Here is an 8193-nt window from a genome sequence, read left to right as displayed (position 1 = left end):
GAGCTCCCATTGTTTATGGGGTCAGAGCACCCCTTGGTTATGGGGTCCGATTGTCCCCATGCTATAGGGTCAGAGCACCCATTGGTTATGGGGTCAGAGCGTCCATTGGTTATGGGGTCAGAGCATCCATTGATTATGGGGTCAGATTGTCCCCATGTTATGGGGTCAGAGCGTTCTCTGGTTATGGGGTCAGACCATCATTATGTTATGGGGTCAGAGCACCCATTGGTTATGGGGTCAGATTGTCCCCATGTTATGGGGTCAGAGCATCATTATGTTATAGGGTCAGAGCGCCCATTGGTTATGGGGTCAGATTGTCCCCATGTTATGGGGTCAGAGCATCATTATGTTATAGGGTCAGAGCACCCATTGGTTATGGGGTTGGAGCACCCATTGGTTATGGGTTCTGATTGTCCCCATGTTATGGGGTCAGAGCACCCATTGGTTATGGGGTTGGAGCACACATTGGTTATGGGGTCAAATTGTCCCCATCTTATGGAGTCGGAGCACCCATTGGTTATGGGGTCAGATTGTCCCCATGTTATGGGGTCGGAGCTCCCGTTGGTTATGGGGTCAGAACATCCATTGGTTATGGGGTCAGAGCGTGCATTGCTTATGGGGTCAGATTGACCCCATGTTATGGGGTCAGAGCGTCCTCTGGTTATGCGGTCAGAGCATCGTTATGTTATGGGGTCAGAGCACCCATTGGTTATGGGGTTGGAGCGTTCATTGGTTATGGGGTCAGAGCGTCCTCTGGTTATGGGGTCAGAGCATCATTATGTTATGGGGTCAGAGCACCCATTGGTTATGGGGTTGGAGCGTTCATTGGTTATGGGGTCGGAGCTCCCATTGGTTATGGGGTCAAATTGTCCCCATGTTATGGGGTCAGATTGTCCCCATGTTATTGGGTCAGAGCACCCATTGGTTATGGGCTCAGCGCTGCACTCCCATTGGTTATGGGCTCAGCGTTGCTGCACTCCCATTGGCTCAGCGCAGTGCGCGGCGCTCCCCGGCACGGCGCCGCTGCGGTCCTCCGAGGGGAGGGGGGGGATTGTGGGGGTCCTCCAACGGGGGGGGAGGTCCTCCAAGTTGGGGGGGGTCCTCCAAGGGGGGGTGCGAGGTCCTCCAAGGGGAGGGGAGGGGGATGTGGGAGTCCTCCAAGGGGGGGGAGGGGGATGTGGGGGTCCTCCAAGGGGGGGGGGGAGGTCCTCCAAGGGGGGGGAGGGGATGTGGGGGTCCTCCAAAGGGGGGGAGGTCCTCCAAGGGGGGGGAGGGGGATGTGAGGGTCCTCCAAGGGGGGGGGAGGTCCTCCAAGGTGGGGGAGGGGGATGTGGGGGTCCTCCAAGGGGGGGGGGAGGTCCTCCAAGGGGGGGGGGGGGATGTGGGGGTCCTCCAGGGGGGGGGAGGGGATGTGGGGGTCCTCCAAGGGGGGGAAGGTCCTCCAAGTTGGGGGGGGTCCTCCAAGGGGCGGTGCGAGGTCCTCCAAGGGGGGGGGAGGGGATGTGGGGGTCCTCCAAGGAGGGGGGAGGGGATGTGGGGGTCCTCCAAGGGGGGGGGAGGTCCTCCAAGGGGGGGGGGAGGGGGGTGTGGGAGTCCTCCAAGGAGGGGGAGGTCCTCCAAGGGGGGGGAGGGGGATGTGGGGGTCCTCCAAGGAGGGGGGAGGGGATGTGGGGGTCCTCCAAGGGGGGGGGAGGTCCTCCAAGGGGGGGGAGGGGGATGTGGGGGTCCTCCAAGGGGGGGGGAGGGGATGTGGAAGTCCTCCAAGGGGAGTGCGAGGTCCTCCAAGGGGGGGGGAGGGGATGTGGGGGTCCTCCAAGGGGGGGGGAGGTCCTCCAAGGGGGCGGAGGGGGGCATTGGGGTCCTCCATGGGTGGGGGATGGAATATGGGGGTCCTCCAAGAGTGGGGTTTTGGGGTCCTCCAGGGGTGGGGGTTGGGGGCTTTGGGGTCCTCCAGGGGTGGGGGAGGAGGATTTGGGGGTCCTCCAAGAGTGGGGGTGGGGATATGGGGTCCTCCAAGGGGGGGGGTGGGGATGTGGGGTCCTCCAGGGGTGGGGTTTTGGGGTCCTCCAGGGGTGGGGGGGGGGGGATATGGGGTCCTCCAGGGGTGGGGGAGGGGGATGTGGGGGTCCTCCAGGGATTGGCATGGGGGATATTGGGGTCCTCCAGGGGTGGGGTGGGGGACATTGGGGTCCTCCAAGGATGGGGGATGGGATATGTGAGTCCTCCAAGAGTGGGATTTTGGGGTCCTCCACGGGTGGTGGGGGGGTGCGGGGGGGCATTGGGGTCCTCCAAGGGTGGGGGATGGGGATATTGGGGTCCTCCAAGAGTGGGGGATGGGGATATTGGGGTCCTCCAGGGGTGGGGGGATGGGATATCGGGGTCCTCCAAGGGTGGGGGGATGGGATATGGGGGTCCTCCAGGGGTGGGGTTTGGGGGCGTTTGGGGTCCTCCAGGGGTGGGGGGATGGGGTATTGGGGTCCTCCAAGGGTGGGGGTTGGGGGCATTGGGGTCCTCCAGGGGTAGAAGTGAGGATGTGGGGTCCTCCAGGAGTGGGGTTTTGGGGTCCTCCAAGGGTGGGGGGCATTGGGGTCCTCCAGGGGTGGGGGAGGAGGATTTGGGGGTCCTCCAAGAGTGGGGGTGGGGATATGGGGTCCTCCAAGGGTGGGGGGTGGGGATGTGGGGTCCTCCAGGGGTGGGGTGGGGGGGATATTGGGGTCCTCCAGGGGTGGGGGGATGGGATATGGGGGTCCTCCAGGGGTGGGGGATGGGCATATTGGGGTCCTCCAAGAGTGGGGTTTTGGGGTCCTCCACGGGTGGTGGGGGGGTGGGGGGGGTATTGGGGTCCTCCAAGGGTGGGGGATGGGGATATTGGGGTCCTCCAGGGGTGGGGGGATGGGATATGGGGGTCCTCCAGGGGTGGGGGTTGGGATGTGGGGTCCTCCAGGGATTGGCATGGGGGATATTGGGGTCCTCCAAGAGTGGGGTTGGGGATATGGAGGTCCTCCAGGGGTGAGGGGAGGTCCTCCAAGGGTGGGGGATGGGGTATGGGGGTCCTCCAGGCGTGGGGTTTGGGGGCGTTTGGGGTCCTCCAGGGGTGGGGGGTTGGGGTATTGGGGTCCTCCAAGGGTGGGGGTTGGGGGCATTGGGGTCCTCCAGGGGTAGAGGTGAGGATGTGGGGTCCTCCAGGAGTGGGGTTTTGGGGTCCTCCAAGGGTGGGGTGCATTGGGGTCCTCCAGGGGTGGGGGATGGGGATATGGGGGTCCTCCAGGAGTGGGGGTGGGGATATGGGGTCCTCCAAGGGTGGGGGGTGGGGATGTGGGGTCCTCCAGGGGTGGGGTTTTGGGGTCCTCCAGGGGTGGGGTGGGGGGGATATGGGGGTCCTCCAGTGGTGGGGGAGGGGGATGTGGGGGTCCTCCAGGGATTGGCATGGGGGATATTGGGGTCCTCCAGGGGTGGTGGGGGGGTGGGGGGGGCATTGGGGTCCTCCAAGGGTGGGGGAGGGGGATATTGGGGTCCTCCAGGGGTGGGGGATGGGATATGGGGGTCCTCTAAGGGTGGGGTTTTGGGGTCCTCCAGGGGTGGGGGATGGGGGCATTGGGGTCCTCCAGGGGTGGGAGATGGGATTTTGGGGTCCTCCAAGAGTGGGGGATGGGGATGTGGGGGTCCTCCAAGAGTGGGGGATGGGGATATTGGGGTCCTCCAGGGGTGGGAGATGGGATTTTGGGGTCCTCCAGGGGTGAGGGATGGGGATATGGGGGTCATCCAGGGGTGGGGGAGGGGGATGTGGGGGTCCTCCAGGGATTGGCATGGGGGATATTGGGGTCCTCCAGGGGTGGGGGTGGGGGACATTGGGGTCCTCCAAGGATGGGGGATGGGATATGTGAGTCCTCCAAGAGTGGGATTTTGGGGTCCTCCACGGGTGGTGGGGGGGTGGGGGGGGCATTGGGGTCCTCCAAGGGTGGGGGAGGGGGATAGTGGGGTCCTCCAGGGGAGGGGGGGGGGGATATTGGGGTCCTCCAAGGGTGGGGGGATGGGATATGGGGGTCCTCCAGGGGTGGGGGGATGGGATATGGGGGTCCTCCAGGGGTGGGATTTTGGGGTCCTCCAGGGGTGGTGGGGGGTGGGGGGGGGCATTGGGGTCCTCCAAGGGTGGGGGAGGGGGATATTGGGGTCCTCCAGGGGTGGGGGAGGGGATATTGGGGTCCTCCAGGGGTGGAGGATGGGGGCGTTTGGGGTCCTCGAGGGGTGGGGGGTTGGGGTATTGGGGTCCTCCAAGAGTGGGGGTGGGGATATGGGGTCCTACAAGGGTGGGATTTTGGGGTCCTCCACGGGTGGTGGGGGGGTGGGGGAGGGGCATATTGGGGTCCTCCAAGAGTGGGGGGTGGGGATATTGGGGTCCTCCAGGGGTGGGGGGTGGGGATATTGGGGTCCTCCAAGGGTGGGGGAATGGGATATGGGGGTCCTCCAGGGGTGGGGGATGGGCATATTGGGGTCCTCCAAGAGTGGGGGTGGGGATATGGAGGTCCTCCAGGGGTGAGGGGAGGTCCTCCAAGGGTGGGGGATGGGGTATGGGGGTCCTCCAGGGGTGGGGTTTGGGGGCGTTTGGGGTCCTCCAGGGGTGGGGGGTTGGGGTATTGGGGTCCTCCAAGGGTGGGGGTTGGGGGCATTGGGGTCCTCCAGGGGTAGAGGTGAGGATGTGGGGTCATCCAGGAGTGGGGTTTTGGGGTCCTCCAAGGGTGGGGGGCATTGGGGTCCTCCAGGGGTGGGGGAGGAGGATTTGGGGGTCCTCCAAGAGTGGGGGTGGGGATATGGGGTCCTCCAAGGGTGGGGGATGGGATGTGGGGGTCCTCCAGGGGTGGGGTTTTGGGGTCCTCCAGGGGTGGGGGGGGGGGCATTGGGGTCCTCCAAGGGTGGGGGATGGGCATATTGGGGTCCTCCAAGGGTGGTGGGTGGGGATATTGGGGTCCTCCAAGAGTGGGGGTTGGGGATGTGGGGTCCTCCAAGGGTGGGGTTTTGGGGTCCTCCAGGGGTGGGGGAGGGGGATATTGGGGTCCTCCAGGGGTAGAAGTGAGGATGTGGGGTCCTCCAGGAGTGGGGTTTTGGGGTCCTCCAGGCGTGGGGGATCGGATATGGGGGTCCTCCAGGGGTGAGGAGAGGTCCTCCAAGGGTGAGGGGATGGGATATGGGAGTCCTCCGGGGGGGATATTGGGGTCCTCCAGGGGTGGGGGGTGGGAATATTGGGGTCCTCCAAGAGCGGGGTTTTGGGGTCCTCCAGCGGTGGGGGGGGTGAGGGGGGCATTGGGGTCCTCCAAGGGTGGGGGATGGGGTATGGGGGTCCTCCAGGGGTGGGATTTGGGGGCGTTTGGGGTCCTCCAAGAGTGGGGGATGGGGATATGGGGGTCCTCCAGTGGTGGGGGAGGGGGATGTGGGGGTCCTCCAGGGATTGGCATGGGGGATATTGGGGTCCTCCAGGGGTGGGGGTGGGGGACATTGGGGTCCTCCAAGGATGGGGGATGGGATATGTGAGTCCTCCAAGAGTGGGATTTTGGGGTCCTCCACGGGTGGTGGGGGGGTGGGGGGGGCATTGGGGTCCTCCAAGGGTGGGGGATGGGCATATTGGGGTCCTCCAGGGGTGGGGGGATGGGATATGGGGGTCCTCCAAGAGTGGGGGTTGGGGATGTGGGGTCCTCCAGGGGTGGGGGGATGGGATATGGGGGTCCTCCAGGGGTGGGATTTTGGGGTCCTCCAGGGGTGGGGGTTGGGGGCATTGGGGTCCTCCAGGGGTGGGGGATGGGATATGGGGGTCCTCCAAGGGTGGGGTTTTGGGGTCCTCCAGGGGTGGGGGTTGGGATATGGGGGTCCTCCATGGGTGGGAGATGGGATTTTGGGGTCCTCCAAGAGTGGGGGATGGGGATGTGGGGGTCCTCCAGTGGTGGGGGAGGGGGATGTGGGGGTCCTCCAGGGATTGGCATGGGGGATATTGGGGTCCTCCAGGGGTGGGGGTGGGGATATGGAGGTCCTCCAGGGGTGAGGGGAGGTCCTCCAAGGGTGGGGGATGGGGTATGGGGGTCCTCCAGGCGTGGGGTTTGGGGGCGTTTGGGGTCCTCCAGGGGTGGGGGGTCGGGGTATTGGGGTCCTCCAAGGGTGGGGGTTGGGGGCATTGGGGTCCTCCAGGGGTAGAAGTGAGGATGTGGGGTCCTCCAGGAGTGGGGTTTTGGGGTCCTCCAAGGGTGGGGGGCATTGGGGTCCTCCAGGGGTGGGGGAGGAGGATTTGGGGGTCCTCCAAGAGTGGGGGTGGGGATATGGGGTCCTCCAAGGGTGGGGGGGTGGGGATGTGGGGTCCTCCAGGGGTGGGGTGGGGGGGATATTGGGGTCCTCCAGGGGTGGGAGATGGGATTTTGGGGCCCTCCAAGAGTGGGGGATGGGGATATGGGGGTCCTCCAGTGGTGGGGGAGGGGGATGTGGGGGTCCTCCAGGGATTGGCATGGGGGATATTGGGGTCCTCCAGGGGTGGGGGTGGGGGACATTGGGGTCCTCCAAGGATGGGGCATGGGATATGTGAGTCCTCCAAGAGTGGGATTTTGGGGTCCTCCACGGGTGGTGGGGGGGGCATTGGGGTCCTCCAAGGGTGGGGGATGGGCATATTGGGGTCCTCCAAGAGTGGGGGGTGGGGATATTGGGGTCCTCCAAGGGTGGGGGTATGGGATATGGGGGTCCTCCAGGGGTGGGGGTTGGGATGTGGGGTCCTCCAGGGATTGGCATGGGGGATATTGGGGTCCTCCAAGAGTGGGGGTGGGGATATGGAGGTCCTCCAGGGGTGAGGGGAGGTCCTCCAAGGGTGGGGGATGGGGTATGGGGGTCCTCCAGGGGTGGGGTTTGGGGGCGTTTGGGGTCCTCCAGGGGTGGGGGGTTGGGGTATTGGGGTCCTCCAAGGGTGGGGGTTGGGGGCATTGGGGTCCTCCAGGGGTAGAGGTGAGGATGTGGGGTCCTCCAGGAGTGGGGTTTTGGGGTCCTCCAAGGGTGGGGTGCATTGGGGTCCTCCAGGGGTGGGAGTTGGGATTTTGGGGTCCTCCAGGGGTGGGGGATGGGATATGTGAGTCCTCCAGGGGTGGGATTTTGGGGTCCTCCAGGGGTGGGGGGGGGTGGGGGGGGCATTGGGGTCCTCCAAGTGTGGGGGAGGGGGATATTGGGGTCCTCCAGGGGTGGGGGGTGGGGATATTGGGGTCCTCCAAGAGTGGGGGGTGGGGATATTGGGGTCCTCCAAGGGTGGGGGGATGGGATATGGGGGTCCTCCAGGGGTGGGGGTTGGGATGTGGGGTCCTCCAGGGATTGGCATGGGGGATATTGGGGTCCTCCAAGAGTGGGGGTGGGGATATGGAGGTCCTCCAGGGGTGAGGGGAGGTCCTCCAAGGGTGGGGGATGGGGTATGGGGGTCCTCCAGGGGTGGGGTTTGGGGGCGTTTGGGGTCCTCCAGGGGTGGGGGGTTGGGGTATTGGGGTCCTCCAAGGGTGGGGGTTGGGGGCATTGGGGTCCTCCAGGGGTAGAGGTGAGGATGTGGGGTCCTCCAGGAGTGGGGTTTTGGGGTCCTCCAAGGGTGGGGTGCATTGGGGTCCTCCAGGGGTGGGGGATGGGGATATGGGGGTCCTCCAGGAGTGGGGGTGGGGATATGGGGTCCTCCAAGGGTGGGGGGTGGGGATGTGGGGTCCTCCAGGGGTGGGGTTTTGGGGTCCTCCAGGGGTGGGGTGGGGGGGATATGGGGGTCCTCCAGTGGTGGGGGAGGGGGATGTGGGGGTCCTCCAGGGATTGGCATGGGGGATATTGGGGTCCTCCAGGGGTGGTGGGGGGGTGGGGGGGGCATTGGGGTCCTCCAAGGGTGGGGGAGGGGGATATTGGGGTCCTCCAGGGGTGGGGGATGGGATATGGGGGTCCTCTAAGGGTGGGGTTTTGGGGTCCTCCAGGGGTGGGGGATGGGGGCATTGGGGTCCTCCAGGGGTGGGAGATGGGATTTTGGGGTCCTCCAAGAGTGGGGGATGGGGATGTGGGGGTCCTCCAAGAGTGGGGGATGGGGATATTGGGGTCCTCCAGGGGTGGGAGATGGGATTTTGGGGTCCTCCAGGGGTGAGGGATGGGGATATGGGGGTCATCCAGGGGTGGGGGAGGGGGATGTGGGGGTCCTCCAGGGATTGGCATGGG

This window comes from Gallus gallus, assembly GCF_016699485.2.
Source record: "Gallus gallus isolate bGalGal1 chromosome 1 unlocalized genomic scaffold, bGalGal1.mat.broiler.GRCg7b 1_unloc4, whole genome shotgun sequence".
Taxonomy (NCBI): Eukaryota; Metazoa; Chordata; class Aves; order Galliformes; family Phasianidae; genus Gallus; species Gallus gallus.
This window is presented reverse-complemented; position numbering follows the sequence as displayed.